Source organism: Amia ocellicauda, chromosome 8 (genome assembly GCF_036373705.1).
Source record: "Amia ocellicauda isolate fAmiCal2 chromosome 8, fAmiCal2.hap1, whole genome shotgun sequence".
In the NCBI taxonomy this organism is placed as follows: domain Eukaryota; kingdom Metazoa; phylum Chordata; class Actinopteri; order Amiiformes; family Amiidae; genus Amia; species Amia ocellicauda.
The window spans coordinates 14634980-14656077 of NC_089857.1; the positions used below are offsets into that span (position 1 = coordinate 14634980).

The window sequence follows — 21098 nt, forward strand, 5'->3', positions numbered from 1 at the left end:
TGCAGAATCTTTAAGGAGGGAGTTGCTGGGAGCAGGTTAGTTTGATAAGAGCTATATTAGGGCTGAGAGCTACAGAAGGCTCATGTTTAATGCAAAGGCTGCTGGACCTCAGTATTGATTTGTAAATGTACACCCTGTGTGTTTAGTCGCCGAGATTGTTGGCATTGTTTTAAAAAAAAATACTTTGCATACCAGAGCCAGAGAGAAAAGCTTAAGAAAAAGAAACACAAAAGGCTATCAGAGCTCCACTGTCTTTCTCTGAATACGACTGAAAGTCTTTGGAGTGAGTTTTTTGAATAAAGCAAAAAAAAAAAGGAGACCTCAGTTTGAATTCCATGACCATTGTATATATACATACATACATAAAAAATGCACCCAAACAGCATACTTAAACTGAGTGTCAGAATGTAACATTTATGAATGTATGACACATTTTAAGCTTTTGGGACAAAGGGTTTAGGATTTTTTTAAATTTTGTAAATATTTATATTAACTAAATACATCCTGCGTTTTATTATCTTTATTACCTTCTGCTTTTTGCTTTCTGACGCTCTGATGCATGCAGTCTCTTCTCTCATGAGACTCCAGTTCCAATGTATTTGTCTAGCATGCAAATTAAAGCTGTAATTATTTGTTATTATCTGCACAACTCCCTTACCTTTATGATTTTTGGTTGTTTGTAAAATTGTAGGTGTTCAGCCATGAGCACCGTTATCAGTTGCTTCAAGCCCTGGTTTTGCACTTGTCTGAACATGTTTGTTGCCCCCAGCCCACCCAATAACCATTTTAAATTGCAGTCACTTCAGCACCACCATACTCTGCTGGTTTAACAATGTACATACAGTCCTTACTAAATTAGTGGATACAAAACATTGGATCGTTTCAGAAAATGGTTTGCATTTTCATCAGGCTAAATTACTACTTCTATACGGGAAAATATGATTTGAACAAGATAATTACAAACAAATCATAATTGTTCCATTTCTCTCCCTCTGGGATTGTTTCAATGTATGAATAAAATGTATTTCTTTGCATGACTGAATAATAATTATTTTCTCTAGTTTTTCATCGAAGTATAAATTGTTAAGCAAACGTCACCCAGATTTGTTTTCCTTACTCTTTTGCATTGTTTGGATTCATTAAGGAGCTTTTGTAAAGCATTCTGGACAAAACGGTCATGATAATAATAATAGTTAAAAAATATATATTTAATGCATACATGTAAAAATTCACAAAATAATATGAGGAGCTTTAGAAATGATGCCACATTTAGACAAATGAAACAACAAACCCAGCTAAAAACTTAGGAGACAGCCTTCCCAGTTCTGAGGATTCAGCAGAACAGAAGAAGGAAAAAACAAAACAATAAAAAACAATCACATAATATCATCCTCATTCTTCTGTCATACAGCCTCTAGCAAGTCCTTAGACAAGGATCTTTGAGCGTGTGTATTTTTAAAGCATACACTTCCCGAAACATTGGCTAGGGGGTGCATGGACAGCTCAGCTCATAATTTATTCCTGAGCCCTCACCAATGACTTCTCTTGGTCACATGGGGTGCCTGTGTGAGTTTAAAAGTGCTTTAATCCCCTAGCCAGTGCAGAGCAAGCTGCTGGTTAAAGCACAGCAATAGCACTGATCGCACTGGCAACTTTTCCTATTGGAGCTCACAACCAGAGAGAACGACGAGAGGAGCACGCCGAAGCATTTTAAGTGAGTACCGGGATCTGGTTTTCTTTCTCTTCTGCTGGGATAGTTTCTGATGCCTAGGAAGGATATGCAGTTATTCTGACATGGAGATGCAACCCTTTTTCCCCCTGTAACTGGCTGTAGCAGGGATAGACAGAGTTGGAAGGACTGATTACTGTGCTTCTTTTCTGATTTATTAAAATTGATTTAATTTTACATCCTTGCTGCATGCAAACAGATATCCATCCCTTTTGCATTGTGCCAGGGAAGGATTCCTGACAAGGGATGCGTTTCTTTTTTTCCCATTTTACAAGTGCTCTTCGGTGTTGAGCCCCATAATGCACATGTTGCTGATAGATGTTCGAGGGTTCTGTTTTTCTTTTCTTTTCTTTTTTTAATGCGATTCATGCTTGCCGGAATGATATTGAGGAGTTTCGCGAAAGAAAGCAATGAGTTAGAGTGAAAGTGGAATGAATTGAAAGCACTGACACTAGCTGGACAATTAGCTTAGGATCCTGTTATCTCTTTCTCTTTCTCAGACTCTGCCCTTATGCATAAGGGTCACAGGAACCGGTGACCCAGTGTCAGCACTTCTGCATGGAAGCTATTATAAATTCCTGATTGATTAGTTTTAGCGGAAATCCTTTTTTTTTTCTCTCTCTCTCTTTCTCTATCTCCCTCTCTCTTGCTATTATTTCTCTCACTTCTCTCGCTCTCTCTTCATTCCCATCTTCGTGCCTTTCTTCTCTTCCTCTCCTGCCCCCCCCCATCTCTCTCTCTCTGTCTCTTCCCCACTTTCCGAGGCACACATTAGTCCTGCAACGTTTGTGCTCCGATCATGGGGCGAGAACAAGGCACAGGCTTTCCTAATTGGGAGCAATCTGCTTATTGCCACCCTTCTCCCTGTGCCGATGTAGTGGACAGTTTGCCAGGTCTTTCTTAAACCGTTTAGCCTATAAATATAAACATCAAAGGGACGCTGCGGCTGCAAGAGAGGCATTTGTCAGTGCCTTAATGGCTAGTTGTTTCATGCCTTGTTGAAGATTATGCTTGAAAAGGTGCAGGACACCCTTTTAAATAAGGAGATTTTTTCTGGCTGGAGTTTACAGCTGACAAGAAACACACCACCCCCCGGGAGTTCTTGCGGCTAGATCACCTAAATCTTTTTTTTTTTTCCTGTTGTATTTCACATGAAAATTCAAGAAGCAACACAAGTCAGACTACCTGTGGATAACGATGTAATTGCCACGTTGGGTTTCCAGTAAATACTTGATTAATGGCTATAATTTCACTAGAGGCGTGTGTGCTATCTTCATCTAACTGGTTGGGACTTCTGAAGCCTATTACTTCCCCTGGTTTTCAGCATTAAACTGACAAACAACTTCTTTAAGGTTTTTCCTTTTTAGTTCTTTCCAGTTTGGCGATCCGTCCATCCCTGGTTTAGATTACAAAGCTAAATGGGAAACGGCTTCAGGTGCAAAACCAAGCCAATTGATGAGCCCCCCTCCTGTCTCGAAAACTTTCCAGTTTTTCTTTTTTGTTTTTTATTTGGGAAAAAAAAGGTAAAATAAAACTACCATAATATTTCTCTAAGCTTACTTATCCCTTACATAAACATCACTAAACAGATGTCAGAATTCGGTTGATAACAGAAGGAAAGGGGGGGCTGATGTTCCTCTCCCTAACATACACAAACTATACAAATTGAAAGCTGGTGGTTGGAGAATCTTGAAAGCTTTCCACCGTCCATACAGAACTTAACAATTGTATTATCTGTACAATTTAAATAGTAGCACAAAAATAACCACATATTATTATCATTACTATTATTATTACTAATTAATCTAATTTACCCAGCTAATATAATGCCTGCGTAATAATTATAATGATAGAATATATCATTTCCTTTTAAACCATGAAAAACATGATTACAAGTTTTAAAAATTGCAACTTTTGGATTATAAGAATTGGCTTTTGAGATTTGCAAAGACACACTAAATGTGTTCTAAAATAAATAACAAATAATACACAAATAAATAAGTAACTTTTTTAATCATCTAGGAATGCATTAAATATTGGTTATTAAACAGTAGCTTCTGTTTTCTAAAATGCCCTGGAAAAAACATTGCTGAGGTACTTACACAGTGCAGAATTGTTGTCTATTCATAGCTATAAATTAATCTGCAAGAACAGTGGTTTAAAGCACATTACAAAACACTAAATAAATGTTTGCTTCTACTTGTGGCTTATCTTTGCTTTACTAATCTATCTCATGAATGAAGCCCCTTAAAATATATCAGCCAATGCATAAAGAACATCTGTCTGAAACCAAATCACTTTTAGCTAACCACAAATGCTCAAATATGTTTTAACTAAGTGTAATGATGCTGCAAAAATAAGGACAATATGGGAATTCTGAGCATTCAAAATCGAGAGTATCAGAAGAGATACATAAGTTATTTATAACCACAGTATGATAGATTTAATGAATTTAACCAGGGGATCAGGTGACGTGGATATGAATAATAGCAGGAAATGGTGTACTTTGCCTTAATGTCAGTAATGAGTTTCATTAAGTTTTACTCTTTTAAATTTTATTTGAATCTATCACATGATAGCTCCACTCCACTCAATTGAAAAGTGTTGGGTTTGAGATACAGACTTTCAAAGTATGTTTTACATATTGAACATTTCAGCTGAAGTTTCTGACCCCAGCTGCTCAGTTAGACTTAAATCCAACCTGCATAATATTAATCTATTTGCAGAGAGGAGTTGGTAGCTCTAACTGGATATTCAAAGTGTTGAATGACTTTTATGAATATGCAAAACACATTTTTCCTCTTTAGAAACCTTGATGATTGTGAATTGCCATTGTGTTTATGCCCTAAACAAATAATACAATAAAATAAATATAAGGCGTTGCACTAATGTATTGGTAATTCCATTAATAGATGTAATAAATTAGACATTTCTTTAATCTTTCTTACACACGTAACTGCGGTTTAGTCATTTACTTATAATTGTTGTAAATACTGGTTATCTTGTAAGGTACATATTTCAGTTAGTCTGGTCAAATGTATTTTTAACATTGTTTACTACATGCAGTAAGTTACAATGGTTACATTTTAGATAGGGGTGTGGGGGGTGGCAGATATACATATTTTTTGAATGTGGAATATGTAAGCAGAACACTGGTATCTGAAACTTATAATACGTACTTTCCTGTTATAAACAGCTGGTATCCAATTATTAAAAGTTAATGAGTTAATAAGTCAGTATCAATATTTTTTATACTGGTATTAGACAATTTGGAGTCAACTACATCTATTTATCTAGCTAGCTAGTATATGAATATATATTCAGTGCAGAATATGACATTTATGTCTTTGTGTTTAGTCTTCTCACAAAATATGCTACATGTATTATTCTTTTTGTCTTTTGAAGGTCATAACTTCTAAAAACTTGCTTTAAGTGTCCTCTGTAACAGTACCAGAAGGTGTATTTTCTGCTTATTGAAAACCTAATTGAGAATGATATTAATAATAAGAACCATCATTACGTTCAAAGGAAAGTGTTGAATGTGTAGTTGTACTGTTTTTGTAGGCTACTGTGTGCTGCTTTTAATCTATTAACCGGCGATCCTTAAATACTAATCAATGTGGGCTTTTATATTTCCATTTAAAGGAAGAGGAAAAAATAAATAAATGTTCCATTTTGAAAGGCTTTACAGTTTTCTGCTTCTCTGGGCACACGATGAGGAATCTTGTTAGTGCTATAAAGCAGTGTATTTATTTTATTTTGTCTATGAAGTGCCCTAATTATTAGCACTACTTGGTCTTTCGTTTGAAAACTGCGCTTGGGCTAATTTATAAAACGGAAGGAGCTGCATATCAGTGTGAGCTGTTCCATTCTGTTAGAGTGACATGGTAGTTGCATTTACATTTTACCAAAGTAGGCTGTCTTCTGGGGATTGTGCCAAAGATTATTTTCTCTTTCAGGCCTGATGTTTTACTTCCATATCACAAATGTTCTCTGAGATGAACTGAAGCATGTTCTCATAACAGTTAGAAAGAACTACAGCTTCCTTTCCACCCTTTGATGAAATCAGCCATGCAGTGGACTGAACACCAATGTGGAAATAACAGGAGAATGTTCAGAGTAAATGTTTAATGTGTTCACTAGTAATATAAAGAATACAAAAAAGTTCACACCTTGCTTGTTATCAGCAGCTTTAAAAGACTATAAACGTCACAAGCTCACAAAATAACATGAACTACATATAAGGAAGCTGGTTTTCCTTTTAATTTAAACATTAAAGTGGGGCCGCACTTCAAAGGGTCGTAGAATTATCCCTATTGATCATTCGTTTTATTGTTTAGAAAACATTTTTTGTTTCACACCGTATACACTCCCCTTAACAGCACAGACTGGTCACTTAATAGATGTTATAAATTACTGCTGAAATATGTTGTTCAAGTCGAAGACCACATTTATACTGTTATGTGCATTATCATGGAGTATGTCCAAGAAATGCACTCAAGCCAATTACTGTGCTGTCGCAATGCCTGGCTCTCCTGGCGACGCAGTAACGAGCAGGTGTTGTGCGCAAAGCACCCAAGTTCATTTTCGGGTTAAGACTGTTATCTTACTCATCTGAATACTTTTTCTCTTAGACAGAGTAGTTTTCACTTAACGCTTTTGTGGACACACTCCAAGGCTATGCACATGACAATATACATGTGGAACGACATATTTCAGCAGTAATGTAAAAGATCTCTAAAGTGCCAGGTCTGTGCAGTCAAGGGTGGTGTAACTGAGCGAATAATAATATAGTTTCCGAAGTTATAAAATACAAGATGTTTGGAGGAATTTCTTAAATGTGGATCCTAGTGATGTTTCATTTGTAACTTGTAACAAAGACATGGACGTCATCAGGAGGCCAGTTTTGGAGCTGCCTTTTTCTACATGATTCATCATTAAAAATAGAACATTCAGTGTGTTTTGTATAAGCTTGTTGGGTTCATATTATATGGCCCTTTAAGTCACATATGTGAATAATTCAGCACATTTATTTCTACTGTATACGCATTTCCTTGCTTTGTTTCTGGAGAATACTACAATTATCGATTTCTGATATGTCCCAATAAATAATGGAATATACTCTATTTTTAATTCATTTTAGAGAAGATTTAATACACACTGAAGAAACACTAAATTATAAAACATTTTTTAAACTAGACAAAACAATTAATCCTAGCACAGCATACATGCACATTATATTTTATCTAAAGTGCCCAGTGCTTTCATACCTCAAAGTCACAGTAGCTGATTCATTCTCTCTGGAGCTCGTAGTTCCCAGGAGGCTTTGGACTTGACAAGATATCACATTTTAAAGCAACCAAAACTGTTATTTATAAGGGACAGATATTATTTGTAGACTTGCCTTCCAGTTCATGCTTCCACATTTTCTGTTTTGTCAGAAATATGGGATTGAGATGTCTGCCATCTAGATTAATTCATTGATTCTTTATTTTCATTGTCATTTATGAAAGAGATAAATGAGAACTCCAGAGTCACCAGATTACCACTACCCTGATGTAATGCTTTCTGCCATACACTAAATTATTTGGTACATTTCTTTAACAACAATACACTCTGCTTGATCAAAACTGTTTTAGAAGTCCTGGCCTCACACTGTTTTCAGCAATGTTTGTCGGTGAAAGTAGATCATAGGTATGGTTTTTGTTTGGATGTAATTCCCTCTGCTACCAGTAGTGGGCAGTGTTACATCCATGCAACTTTATTCTGTGCAGGGATACTCCCCTCAAAGCAGCTCTCCTACTAACGTTACTCATACCTTATAGCAGAAATACCAAATGCAAGTGCTTCTAAGTGAAATTAGACAGAGAGTGGCCTTAAGGACACATCTCCTATATTAAAAGAAGCTGGAATGGTGAAAGTGCGAGCGATGGCTTCAGACGCTTCAATTTAACAAGAAGCAATACGTGCAGATGTGCAATGATTTATTTTTTAATGACACCTTTTAAATATATATATATATATATATAATATATACCACCCTTTTCAAAGGAGAAGAGAAAGTAAAGGTTGAGATGGAGCTCTTTAAAATAGATAAGCCCTGAGGTTGAAGCCATATTTTTGTAGAGAAAAAAAGACATACCCAATATATATACTTTAAAAACATGAAATGGTCTCTTGTTAAGGATCAGGAAAAACAGCCAAGCATAATTTCAATATTTTCTTGATTCAGCAGTTAGCCATGGACCAAAGACTTGTGGTATTTTATGGAATTCGGATTAATCAAAGAGGAAGGAATAAATTAATTTCATCAGACATAAAAACAAGGAAATAATGAATGAAAGTACATTAAATGATGGGCTGAACACAGTTTAGTGGAAACAACCAATTAAACTACAAAACAAAATCCCTTCTTACTTTCTTGGGAGCTTTAAGTTAAGTAAGCCTGCAGTTAGAATTACTTTTTCTCTTCTTCCGTTCTGTCTTTTTTCCAACCGTTGTCTTATCATCTGTCATCATCATTTGTCACCATAACAACCTTTCACCTCTCCTGCTTTTACTTAACGCATTTTACAAAATGCTGTAATTTGTTATTTTTTTTATTAGCATAAGCCTTTCTCTCTCAAAGGAAGCGCTCTGTCAACAATAAGAGAATGAACGCTTTCTTCTATAAACACATTGCGACCACAGAAGGTGGGAGGATGAGATTTGAAACCTTGTTGCATTAACCTGTAAAAGAACTACCATAGATTGAAACAAGTGGAAAACACTTGCGCAGACCTTCATCCAGCAGTGGATTGAGAGGCTTACGATGGTGTTGATAGTTGCCGATAGTTTTTCAGAGGTTTATTTGACATATGTTTGATTGCTTTTTAAAGTTTAATTTTAATTGTATTGCATTGTTATTGTAGCACAAACACAAATATCTATTTCTGTTGGATGTTACTGCCTAGAGAAAACTAGTTACTTTAATATTATGTTCATCAGTCCTCACTGACATAAAGAAGATATAAACCTTCCTTGTATCTTCCGTAGTAAGCATAGACAGAATTACTTAAATAAATATATATATATATATATATATATATATATATATATATATATATATATATATATATATATATATATATATATATATATATAAAGTGAAGTATGACTATTCATTTTAGGGCTAGACCAAATCAAAACTTTGACCCACATGCCATTTTATAATGACAAAGTTTTATTCTATCATGTTTTGATTTATAAATAATGAAAGTGGCTTCTAACTAAACATTAAACCATGATAGGGTACCGATTTGTACTTTGTGATTTGTGGGTAGGTCAACGTTTTGCTCTTAGTTACAATTCTGTCCAATGTGTCTTTTAAGCTGGATGATGTGATAAGGTCACAGATTCCAGCTTGACAATGCTACTTACATTTACAGATATGTTTATACCCGAAAGAAGCTTTTAATGTGAAATGGAGGGACTGTAAAGAAAGAAAAAAGAGTGATGTGTATTTTACAAAAAGGAATAGAGAGGAAATGAAAGGATGAATGAGGGGGAAGGTTTGAATTAATACAATTGCAAATACAAAACAGCTGTCAGTGTTACTCTGTCCAGACATGGAACAAATAAGCAAGTATTTAAACATTGTAAGTCAATTTAGTGAAACTATCTATTTCACATAATCTGTTCAAAATGGGTTGGTTCCAGTGTTATACCTTGATGTCCACACTAAGACCTTCACGTGAGCTGCAATCTGGAATCCAATAGTTTGCTGTTCATATTAAGGGCTTACTTCATTCACTCGTTTATTGCAAATGTGCTTTGTGTCCAACAATCTGCCACACAGCAGTCTTCATTTATACTGAAATGTCTTTTCCCTCTGGGCTGAGAAAAATAGAAAGTTGAGAAAAACTCGTTTAAATGTTGTTTTGATTAATAAATTAGAATCAAATTTTGTACGAAAACAACACATATCAATGCATATACGTACCCCCTTTTACAGCATATTGTGTTAATCGTAACTTGTGACAGACACAGAACTCAGACAAAATTTTCAATAAACAAACTGGAAAATCTGCCCACTAGGGGTGTGCTACACTTAAACATGGCACAGTGCGTCTTCTTACTTGCTAAAAAAGGAAAAGTGCTTTCCATTTGATTTGTGTCGGGGCTTCAGTTCTCAGTCTGATAACTGCAGTTCTGTTGATAACTATGTATAATATGGAAAGAGAACATAACGCCAAATACCATTTGACCAGGCTTTCTTCTTTTCTTCTTCTTCTTATTTTTTGGCCAGAATAGCTTGTAGTCAGAGTAGGTGAATCAGACCATTCATAACCAATGCTTCTGTTCAGCATTGCGTGAAAATAAGGATTGTCCTTTGAATGAGTTCTATATATGAGTTGTATATAAATTACTTTATTCACCAACTGGGAACTGTTTAGAGTTGAGTGAACTTCTCTTCCTTGTGTCAGGATAGGGGACTATATATAAAGTAAAAAGAGGGAAGACAATGTTTTTGGTTTGTCTGGCTTCACAGGTAGCGTTGTTAGACTCCATGGTCACAGTTGCCTGTCTTACCACCTGTATGGCACGGTGCTGTACAGATAATTTGTGCCGTAATTTGTGCCGTCATCCTGCAAACAGGGCTGTTAAATCATGTGTCCCGGAGTTATCATCCTACAAGAGCATTAGTGTTCGTTGTCACCTCAGGAATGACACAGTAGAACAGCGCATAGGGGAATTGATGCAATAGGGAGAAAAAATTATAATAAAATAGCTGTGGATAACAATGAAAAGCACTTATGCTTTATGAGGCTCTGTGGTTGCACATATATATGGCAGATTTACAATGTACTTACATTTTAAGTACTGACGACAGCACAGTTTCTTTAAAGTCAGGAAACTACATTAAATGAACTGGGTTTATCTTTCTGATGTGAATGTCAGGATGTAAACATTTGTTGTTTGTTTATTTTTCTTTATCTAACTTCCATGTACTTTTGTCTGTGTTTTCTATATGATATGAGAGGATATTCGATTGCATGCATTGTGTAAATGGGGATCTGGTGCCTCTTGAATGGAAAGGAAAAGCTGCGGGACACCATATAACCATACACAGACTATATTTTCCACAGTAAATTTTTAATCATGAGGCAACGAAAAAGCCAGACAGAAATAATGGCCGTCATTAAAAATTCAATTAATTGCAAAGACACTGAAGATCGAAATGTAGAGTGCATAAATCGGGCACACAGAGATTTATTTTTAAAATGGTATTTAGGAAAATATGTGGACATGGGATCATTTCCACACATTTGATTTGATTTGAAGGTTTTAACCTTTTTCAAAGTTATTTATATTGGCATTTAAGCCTTATTCCACAATGTCTCTTTAAATTTTCCAAAGTCTGTTTTCTGCAGATTTGCTATGTTTCTAATTAATCTCATATAGTAGATTTAACCTTTACTTTTTTATTATTCAAGCAGACTTATTGCAGTTCTTCTAAAAGAAAACAAAAACTGTCTGTTAAAAAGTAAACATGAATCCAGGAAACAAATGAATAATACATATGAATTAGACATGTATTGTCTTCACTTGTGTTGAAGGTCACTTAAGAAAGGTCTTCTAAAAGGTCTTGTAAAAGTAGACTTTGAAAAATGTTATGTGTAAGTGGTAGATTAAACTGGATTAATTTATAGCTTGCTTCCAAAAAGAAAACAGCAGTTCCATTTCAGTCTTTTAAAATAATGACTGGAAATGAGTGCTTAGATGAATTGGTAAAGTAATACAGGATAGATAGGAGCAAATAAATGTTTGGTTGTAAAAATTATTGCAGTGGCCAAGACTGCATTAAAGACACACAATAATTTAATAGCAATGACAGGTTGGTTGCTTGTGCTTTTGCAAAATATGGTTTGGGGCAATTTACTCTGAACAGAATGCCTCATGCAGCAATATAAATGCAGCTCTGGCTTTAACCCACATGTGTCTGCCACAATGCTTAAGCCTTCAGATGAATTGAACATGTTGGGATATACAGCAATCTTGACCTAGGTGACCCAGATGGACTGTGTGAAATGTTTTGAGCTTTGCATTGAGTAGAATTTGTCCCAGTAAAAATAATCCACAGTGGGGAAGTTCATTTTTCCAGGCATAGACCCATATAACTGTGCTTCTCAACCATGAGGTTGAATGTATCAATAAATTAATTCACAAATCTGAAAAGAATGGAAAAATAAGTACCAGAATGTGAAATGAATAATTTACTATAAACACAACAACAAAAAAACAAACATAAAATCATGATCATCATCATCATTAAAACTATTAAGATAGCAAAACATATTCATTTTGGTTGCATAACTTCCATACCATCCCAGGTTAAAAGTGTTGTGGAGATAGATTATGTAAAATAGCAAATATATCTCTTGAAAGCCTTTTCTAATAACATTATTATGATGCCAGTTTTTAAAAAATACAGATTGCATAGCTTAGCAGTTTGGCTACATGTTTCCTCAAGTGCATTGATGTTTTTATTTTTCTGTTGGCATTGAAAATGTAAGCAGAAAGAATAGCTGAGAATATGATATGAAAAATATCAAACCATTAACCAAGCTATTGTGCATTTGAAGGGAGTCAGGGTGATAGCACTTATGTCTACTAAGAGAGAGCCGAGTCTCCCTGAAGCAACAGACCTCCACACCAGTGGAGCTAAGTAAGATATGAAAGAGGTTATACCTGTATTTTGAAAAAGTCTGGCAGGCTTTTGATAGCTAACTGCTCCTGCTTTTCACAAAGGGATCAATCAGAGGAAGAGTAATGTATATTTCCTTTGTAAAGGTTCATACATTTTTATAAACCTAATAGTTTATGCTATTTCTTCTTTTGCATAGTTGTATTTGAGAGTGATTGTCACATTCAGCTACTAAAAAGGGAACATTTTACATTTTTTGTTTTTTAAAACTGGCATTACACTTGTATTCTTCCAAAGAAATTACTGTTGCCGTAAAGACACCATCCAACAAAGAGGAACCAGTCCCTACACAAATGAATGTGGCAGACACAGAAAGAGGAAAATAATTGAAACAGAATGCTGCAATCTCGAGGCCAGTTCTTTCCAAACCAGCAGATGCACTGTAGAATTAAAATCCCATTCATATCGCTTCATTTTAAATGAAACAATAAAGAGGTGTCTTGTGAAGCTGGTATGATAGGCAGAGCTGCAGACTGAATCCCTTTGTTCAGACAAGGGAACTATCACATTCTCTGAATGGGCATTAAACCATAAAGGTAGATAACAACAGCTATGGAGAGGTGTGTTACAGATCAAATCATGTTTGAAGTTTTAAGCTCTAAAAGGGCACAGAGTGTGAAGCATAACAGGTGAAAAACTATGAAGTGTATCATAGTGGCACTGCAATAACACATGGAAATGGTAACTGAGTTTTTTGTCAAAAGAGAAGATATAACACGAATTTCAAGGTACATTTGTAAAATAATATACATTAACTGACTTGTCAGGGTGCTTATGATAATAAACTTAATTTTAAATACTTTAACATTAAGGAGCTATATATGGTCTGGCAGACATTTCTGAATCAACAATAATAGATGACATTAGACCATTAGTCCGTTTGCATTTAAAACAATAGTCTAATTAGAACACTTTCTTGGTTGTTTGTCAGTGAGATTTCTAGATAACTCCATAATGTTGACTAACATTGTGGGGTGTGTATATATACAGTAAATATATAATTCTATAATCTAAATACATTAACAAATATAACATCTATCGATATTGTACATATCAGTAGCCAAAGATAATATCAGTCTCAAAGATAATGCAATGCATTTCTAAATACATAATGTTCTAAATAATGACCCTCTCAGCAAATTTGAAAAGTGGAGATTCTGGAGATCGTGATGGCCAATCAAGAATGTAAATGGCGTGCCCTTTAATTATTTAGTTTTAGACTTGACTTATTGCTTGACATTGTTGTCTCACTGTAAATGTCCATTTGTGACCAGATTTGAGCTTGGGTATCAATTACTTGGGTAAAAAATCCTGGAATACTTTAGAATCCATCTGTCACTCAATCCCAACAAGGGCACCCGGATCAGAGGATACAAAATAGCCCCAAAGCAAAACATCTAACTCTATCCTTTACATAAGGGATGGTATTCTTCACCACATGAATTTCACCTTTTCTGCCTTTGCTTGTGTGTGAAACATGCTTTTGTTTAATACAACAGAAAACAATCCCCCTGAGATTCACACTGATACAGAATTCATGTCTCTCTCTCTTTTTTTGCTACTTCAAGAGTCTTGTGCATACCCAGCTTTTACACCCAATGGCAATCAAGGTGATTTCCACACTTCTATAAACATCCACAGATTTCATGAAACCGGCGGGAGGTAACACAGGATCACATGTTGCTGTTTTTTCAGTGTATTTAAAGGGTTTTGACAAATTAGATAATTGTGTATTTATTATATTATATTCATATTATATTATGATTGTAATTGGAGTATGCACCTTTAATTTCAGATTACATTTTGAACCTCTGGGTAGAGAGCTTGTGTGCTGGCAATACAATTGAAAGCAAGCGGATGTTGCTTTTGAAAGAAAGAGACTTCTGTTTTATGTAGACTGTCCCATTAAGCAAAGAGATAAAGCAGTCTGCCTTAGAACCCTTTATAGCATCAGATTAATACAAATTCAACCTTAAGTTATTATTTATGTGCATTATTTCTTATCTGTTGAGTCCCTTTGAGTCCCCTGAGTCTCTTCCTCTTTTGTGCATCGACTAGTTGTTCCGTTAATAATCATAAGCGTTTTCCCAAATTTCTTGGTAAAATTGATCTATAACTGGGTCATTATCTTTTTAAAGTGTATAATCCATTAAAGTTTGTTCTGAAAATATGATAAACAAACTTTTTCCTGTATCCTCAGCTTATGCTAATTCACCACAATTGTTGCAGCAGCTCTGTAAACAATGTTCTTTACATATGCACACGTTTGCAAAAATTGAGAATTTGTGGAATCTATTCTGCATGTTATTAAAAATATATATTTACTGTTTTGTAATCTAAATTACCATCTCTTTTTGTATTCTTGTGTATTACTTTTTAATGCATTTATTTGTTGTATATAGTTCTTTTATTGGGAGTATATGTTTATGTATATGATGATCCATAGCCCCTTTGGGATTGTTCTTTTATGTGTACAGAATGGTAATATTCTTGTAAACATGTTCATAGGATTAATCAGTTTCAATTAAACCTCCTTCCAGCTAGACAAGTGTTGAATGTTTATGTACTTTTTTGACTAATTAAGGTGCATCTTAATATTACTGTGAAGACTGGTGTTTAAACACCAAACGCCCAATGGCAATGGGGAAAACTTCTAAAGATTTTCATTGCAATTGTTTCAGGAAAATGTTCTGTATTTCTCCAAGTATTTACTTTTATACTATTTAGCACATAGTGTATTATTATATTTTAGCCTTATGTTTCTGCTTCTATATATTTAATGTGGAAGGCTGATGCTAAAATGCTAGATTGAAGGACACAAACTAGCATCTTCACTCCAAGGTATTAGCGAGGGAAATTCATTGAGACTGATTTGCTCCATTAGGTCAGAGAAACCTCACCTAAGCAAGGTAATGAGTTAGGCCGGGATGAGAAATTGCCTTGATTGTATTATATTTTGTTAGCTTGGCTGGTCTGGTAAAGGCTGAGTGGATAGAGAGGTTTGTTAACTTTTGATACTGAAATCGAAGAGGAATCATCTGCCTTCAGACCCTTTCTTATGTGTGTTCTGGCTGTGAGCACAAGGGTTTTAGACAAGAAGAACCAATTTAGGGATTAAATGAAAGTTGCGGATTTCTATTTCAAACGGGTAACACTTTAGTTTAAGGCACTGAATACAAATGGCAATCGCAAAACAAAAACTAGGCTGTAAACACTGAATTCACGTAAAAATGTGTTTATATAAGAGCAACGGACCTTGTGGTAATATACTATCTAGTAACAACCAATTCATCTGTAGTACAGGGTAGTTACTTTTAGGTTACTGAAACTGTTTTGATACTCCATATTCCAGGTTATAAAGACAATATAAATGCAGTGTCTAAAAGCAGTCCAAGCCTTTTTATTATGGCGCTCAGTCCCATGGTATGCTTGAAATCTGACACCAAATGTTCAGCTTTCTCTGTCTGTTATAATGGAAAGGGTCTGAAACAGGGACTCTCAAGGTGACTTTTTTTCCCCCTGTTTGAAATGAAACACACAGCATTCTCCTTTGTATTTAATGCCTATCTCTTCTCACTAAACTATATGTGCCTTGCAGTTTGTTTCATCAGAGGAGCCCACCTGCAACACCTATGACTGAAGCATATTGTGCATTGTGAAGTATTTTTTGCATTCTTGTTAAAGTTACATTTAAATATAATCCATTTTACAAAGGGGCTTTCTCAATCAGTCATGCAGTGTTGATCTTGTCCTGCATGCCAACCAACATGCCAGTCCTCTCTGCCATTATTGTAGGACAGGAAATCTGATCTACTGTATGTAGTGGTCATGTGGGCAATGACATAGTATGTAACTGTATAAAGGAATGGCAGGAGTAAAGAAATAGTTTACTGGTAGCTTTTTTCGAACACTCCTTTGAATAATAATGATAATAATAATAATAATAATAATTAGAATAATAAATAATAGGTTAATATGACATATTTATGTATGTTTGATGGTCCTGGGATCTGTAAGATTAATCCTGCTTACATCATTATCATTTCTCTTTCTTTTGCTGTGCTTCTCAACTGAACAAAGCTTTTTTTCCCTGTGTGTTGTTTTTAGACAAGTTTGACACTTTTACACCTATTGGAATTTCATGATGAATATGTTTCTGATGATAACTAGGAGTCTGATTTGCTGTGATATTAAACTTCTTCTTTTAAGGGACATGGACTGTGCCTCCAGAAGCTGCCAGCAATTTTATTTCATACGTGTTATAGCTGTCTCTGGCCTGACAGTGAAGAATCTGGCATACTTGCACCCTGTCACTGTCTTGATGGCGGTATTGAAAAATGGTGCACAAATAGCTTCTGTCCTGCTTCAAATGGGTACCTGAAGAACACTTTAACCTTTCACACTCCCTCATGCGTGGCAGTGGCAGTGTTGCTTGAATGGAGCTCCTTTCAGGCAGAGCGTCTGTAATAACCAGGACAAATTGGTTGACAGGCAGCAAGGTGAATTGTTGGTAGGCATCATGTCTTTCCATCACTGAGCTCAAAATTGGACCCGAAGCTCAATTTCTGTGGCTTGCTGTCAGAGATCTGTTTCCATAAGTACTGTGGATATCTTAAGTCTGGATATAAACATTGTTAGACACTACGTTACCTTTCTGAACACACCTCTGTGCCAAGTTAACCTTCGATTTGGGTTGAAGTTGTGCGTTAGCCTCCTGCATTTACTCTGGTCTAATAACTTTGGTCTGTGGTATATATACATAATGGTATACATCTACTGCTAACTTGTAAACAACCATAAGAAAGAGTGTGGACGTTTAATGAAATGACCCTTATGGCCTTGCTTGCGAAAGGCACCTGACACCATAGAGGTTTGGCAATATTAGTTGGTGAAAAAAACAATCGACTACATAATTTTACTATAGAAGCACTCTTAAGTATTTAAGCTGTTACCTTTATCCAAGGCTACTTGCATGGCTTTACAAAACACTAACACAATGTTCTACAAATACGCAGAACACAATCTGTGTATATCACTGTGTAGAAAAAAAAGGTATAGGGAAATCAAAATGGTATCTACCAGAATAATCTAAACATCTGTGTCTCAAGAACTTGCCGGAAGGTGGTAAGGCACTGTCCGGTCATTATGCATGATCACTGGCATTGCTTTAACTTGATAAAACCTGCATGTGTAGATCTGTCTATATTTTGGGGAAATCACTTGACAGTGGCAGTCATTTCACCACAATCAAATGGTAGTAAAACTATATAAGGAGACTGTTGGGAAGCTTCAATATCCCAAGACTAATATGATATATGTGTCTGATGAAAAAAGAAAGGAAAAAATAATTGTGCCCTCTTACAATCCATTGTCCCTCCTGTGTGGTAGCCTGGAACTCCATTATGCACTGTCTCTGAATAAATAACTACCATCACATGTTTAAAGAGAGGAGACCATATAGACGAACAGAGGATTATTAATGCACCATGTTAATTATGTGCCATTCATTATTAATGCCATTAAATTGCTTCCAACCAAGTATGAAAGGAGCATATTAATACTAAGCTTCAAAAGACAACTCGCTTTGCGTTTCTTAATCCACCCCCCTCTACTTAGTCTGTCCCCATAGCTATCATAGCACGAGGATTGATGGGTTTTATTGTGTCTGGTTCTGTGACACTCTCTCATTGAAGTTCACAGTGCGCAGAGGTCTCTGTGTGGATGTAGGTGGTTAGAGTTTGGCATCAAAGATAGGCTGTTGCATTTCCTCTATTTGAAAAGGCATTACCAAAGGTCTAATGAGCTTATTATGACTATCAGCACTCAATTAGGCAAATGGGTTTATATATTATCTTCTGAGTAAGTGCCCAGGCTTTTTCAACAGGTACATAGCAAATTATTTATGTATTTCAAATGTTTAATTTATAGCTAGAATTGAGGGGGGGAAATAAGTGAGGTTTACTTTCTTTTCAATATTTGCAGGAATATTTTCCTCCAAATACTTCACTCCATTTTCTATTCTCGTTCACTTTTGTGTCAATTATTGTACTGATTTTCTTTGGAAAATGAAACCCTTCCCACCACCAGTTGCACTCCCACAACTACAATCATTGTATTACTCAGCTGTGGTGCCCCTTCAGTTAACAACATGCTTTTTTCCTCCTTGGCTAGATATACAGCTGCAACAAAAATAAACTATCAGTCAAACGCAGCAGACATCTTCATCATATCATTTAATCTAATTTAGGAAAGCCTCTGCCTGGGCTGTATGTGGAGTCTTTTGGTCCAGACATGGATGGTTTTAATTCAGGTTAGTCTATAGCCGACTGTGACTGGTGAGAGGTGCCATGATAAAACTTTACCAGTGTTTGTTGGACTATTAGTCGGGCAGGGCTCACTTGGTTTGTGCAGCAGCAACCCCTATGATACTCCAGCTTTTTCTATGTGTGTGTGTGTGTTTGTCAGTCTTCATATTTCCAGCATTAGGTCAGGTTTGTAGTGGTGCGTTGAGTTGAGTAAGAGCTGATGATTCCAAGCTAGGATACAAGAAAAAAAAGTATTCCAAATCTATAAATACATAAGTACTATGTTTTCACTCTAAATGTACTAATTTCTAAAGCCATATCCTGTTGAAACTTGAGAACTACTTTTATATAGTAACATTGAAGGTTGTATATTCGTAAGAAAAATGCAAGGCCTTACATTCAGCATAAGCATATAGCACTAGATGCACCAGTTTCCCTCATACCTAGAAACATAACAACCACTTTACATTTCTGGGAAAACTGAAAAATTGAAAATAATGTACAGAATGTAATAAAGTTCATATATATATATACACTCACCTAAAGGATTATTAGGAGCACCTGTTCAATTTCTCATTAATGCAAATATCTAACCAACCAATCACATGGCAGTTGCTTCAATGCATTTAGGGGTGTGGTCCTGGTCAAGACAATCTCCTGAACTCCAAACTGAATGTCTGAATGGGAAAGAAAGGTGATTTAAGCAATTTTGAGCGTGGCATGGTTGTTGGTGCCAGACGGGCCGGTCTGAGTATTTCACAATCTGCTCAGTTACTGGGATTTTCACGCACAACCATTTCTAGGGTTTACAAAGAATGGTGTGAAAAGGGAAAAACATCCAGTATGCGGCAGTCCTGTGGGCAAAAATGCCTTGTTGATGCTAGAGGTCAGAGGAGAATGGGCCGACTGATTCAAGCTGATAGAAGAGCAACTTTGACTGAAATAACCACTCGTTACAACTGAGGTATGCAGCAAAGCATTTGTGAAGCCACAACACGTACAACCTTGAGGCGGATGGGCTACAACAGCAGAAGACCCCACCGGGTACCACTCATCTCCACTACAAATAGGAAAAAGAGGCTACAATTTGCACAAGCTCACCAAAATTGGACAGTTGAAGACTGGAAAAATGTTGCCTGGTCTGATGAGTCTCGATTTCTGTTGAGACATTCAGATGGTAGAGTCAGAATTTGGCGTAAACAGAATGAGAACATGGATCCATCATGCCTTGTTACCACTGTGCAGGCTGGTGGTGGTGGTGTAATGGTGTGGGGGATGTTTTCTTGGCACACTTTAGGCCCCTTAGTGCCAATTGGGCATCGTTTAAATGCCACGGCCTACCTGAGCATTGTTTCTGACCATGTCCATCCCTTTATGACCACCATGTACCCATCCTCTGATGGCTACTTCCAGCAGGATAATGCACCATGTCACAAAGGTCCAATCATTTCAAATTGGTTTCTTGAACATGACAATGAGTTCACTGTACTAAACTGGCCCCCACAGTCACCAGATCTCAACCCAATAGAGCATCTTTGGGATGTGGTGGAACGGGAGCTTCGTGCCCTGGATGTGCATCCCACAAATCTCCATCAACTGAAGATGCTATCCTATCAATATGGGCCAACATTTCTAAAGAATGTTTTCAGCACCTTGTTGAATCAATGCCACGTAGAATTAAGGCAGTTCTGAAGGCGAAAGGGGGTCAAACACAGTATTAGTATGGTGTTCCTAATAATCCTTTAGGTGAGTGTGTATATATATATATATATATATATATATATATATATATAATTTCACCATTATCACCATCACCATCAGCCCATATCGATCCATTTCTGGATGAAGGCTCCCCAAGATGTTTCCACTTGCTTCGATCTACAGCATCTCTTTTCCTCATCATGCCTGCAAAGTTTATGATTTAATCTTCCCATATATTTATATATGTATACTGTTGTAATGTAGTGCTGGAAAGTTATCTGCTTGGGTGAAAATGATTGATAGAAAATTATCGATTTTCTAACAAACGTAGGCTGGGATTAAATCAAAACTTTGACCCACCCGGTAATCGAAAATTGCAGAACTGTACTCAGTTGCAGCTTCATTTTAAGTAAGATGACACTTTCTTCTAATCATAAATGTAGCAGCTATGATGTACAGGTTTGCAGTTTGCTATTAGCGGGTGGGTCAAAGTTTTGATTTAATCCGGCCCATATTCAAGACTAGGTAACTTGTAGCGTATAACACAGAAGCTTGCAATGTTCGGTACAGTACACATAACTCCATACAGCCTATACCCATCACTTTACTGTGTGTG

At 36.1% G+C, this 21098-nt stretch overlaps 1 protein-coding gene across 2 annotated transcripts in view; it reads left to right on the forward strand.

Moving 5' to 3' along the window:
- Nucleotides 1-1547: 1547 nt before the first annotated feature.
- Nucleotides 1548-21098, forward strand: part of cntfr (ciliary neurotrophic factor receptor) — a 170602-nt gene continuing 151051 nt past the window's right edge. For both annotated transcript variants that reach the window (XM_066712120.1, XM_066712121.1), the window contains exon 1: nt 1548-1714. The gene's annotated coding sequence lies outside the window, so the exon portion shown is untranslated. The remainder of the gene's footprint in view (nt 1715-21098) is intronic.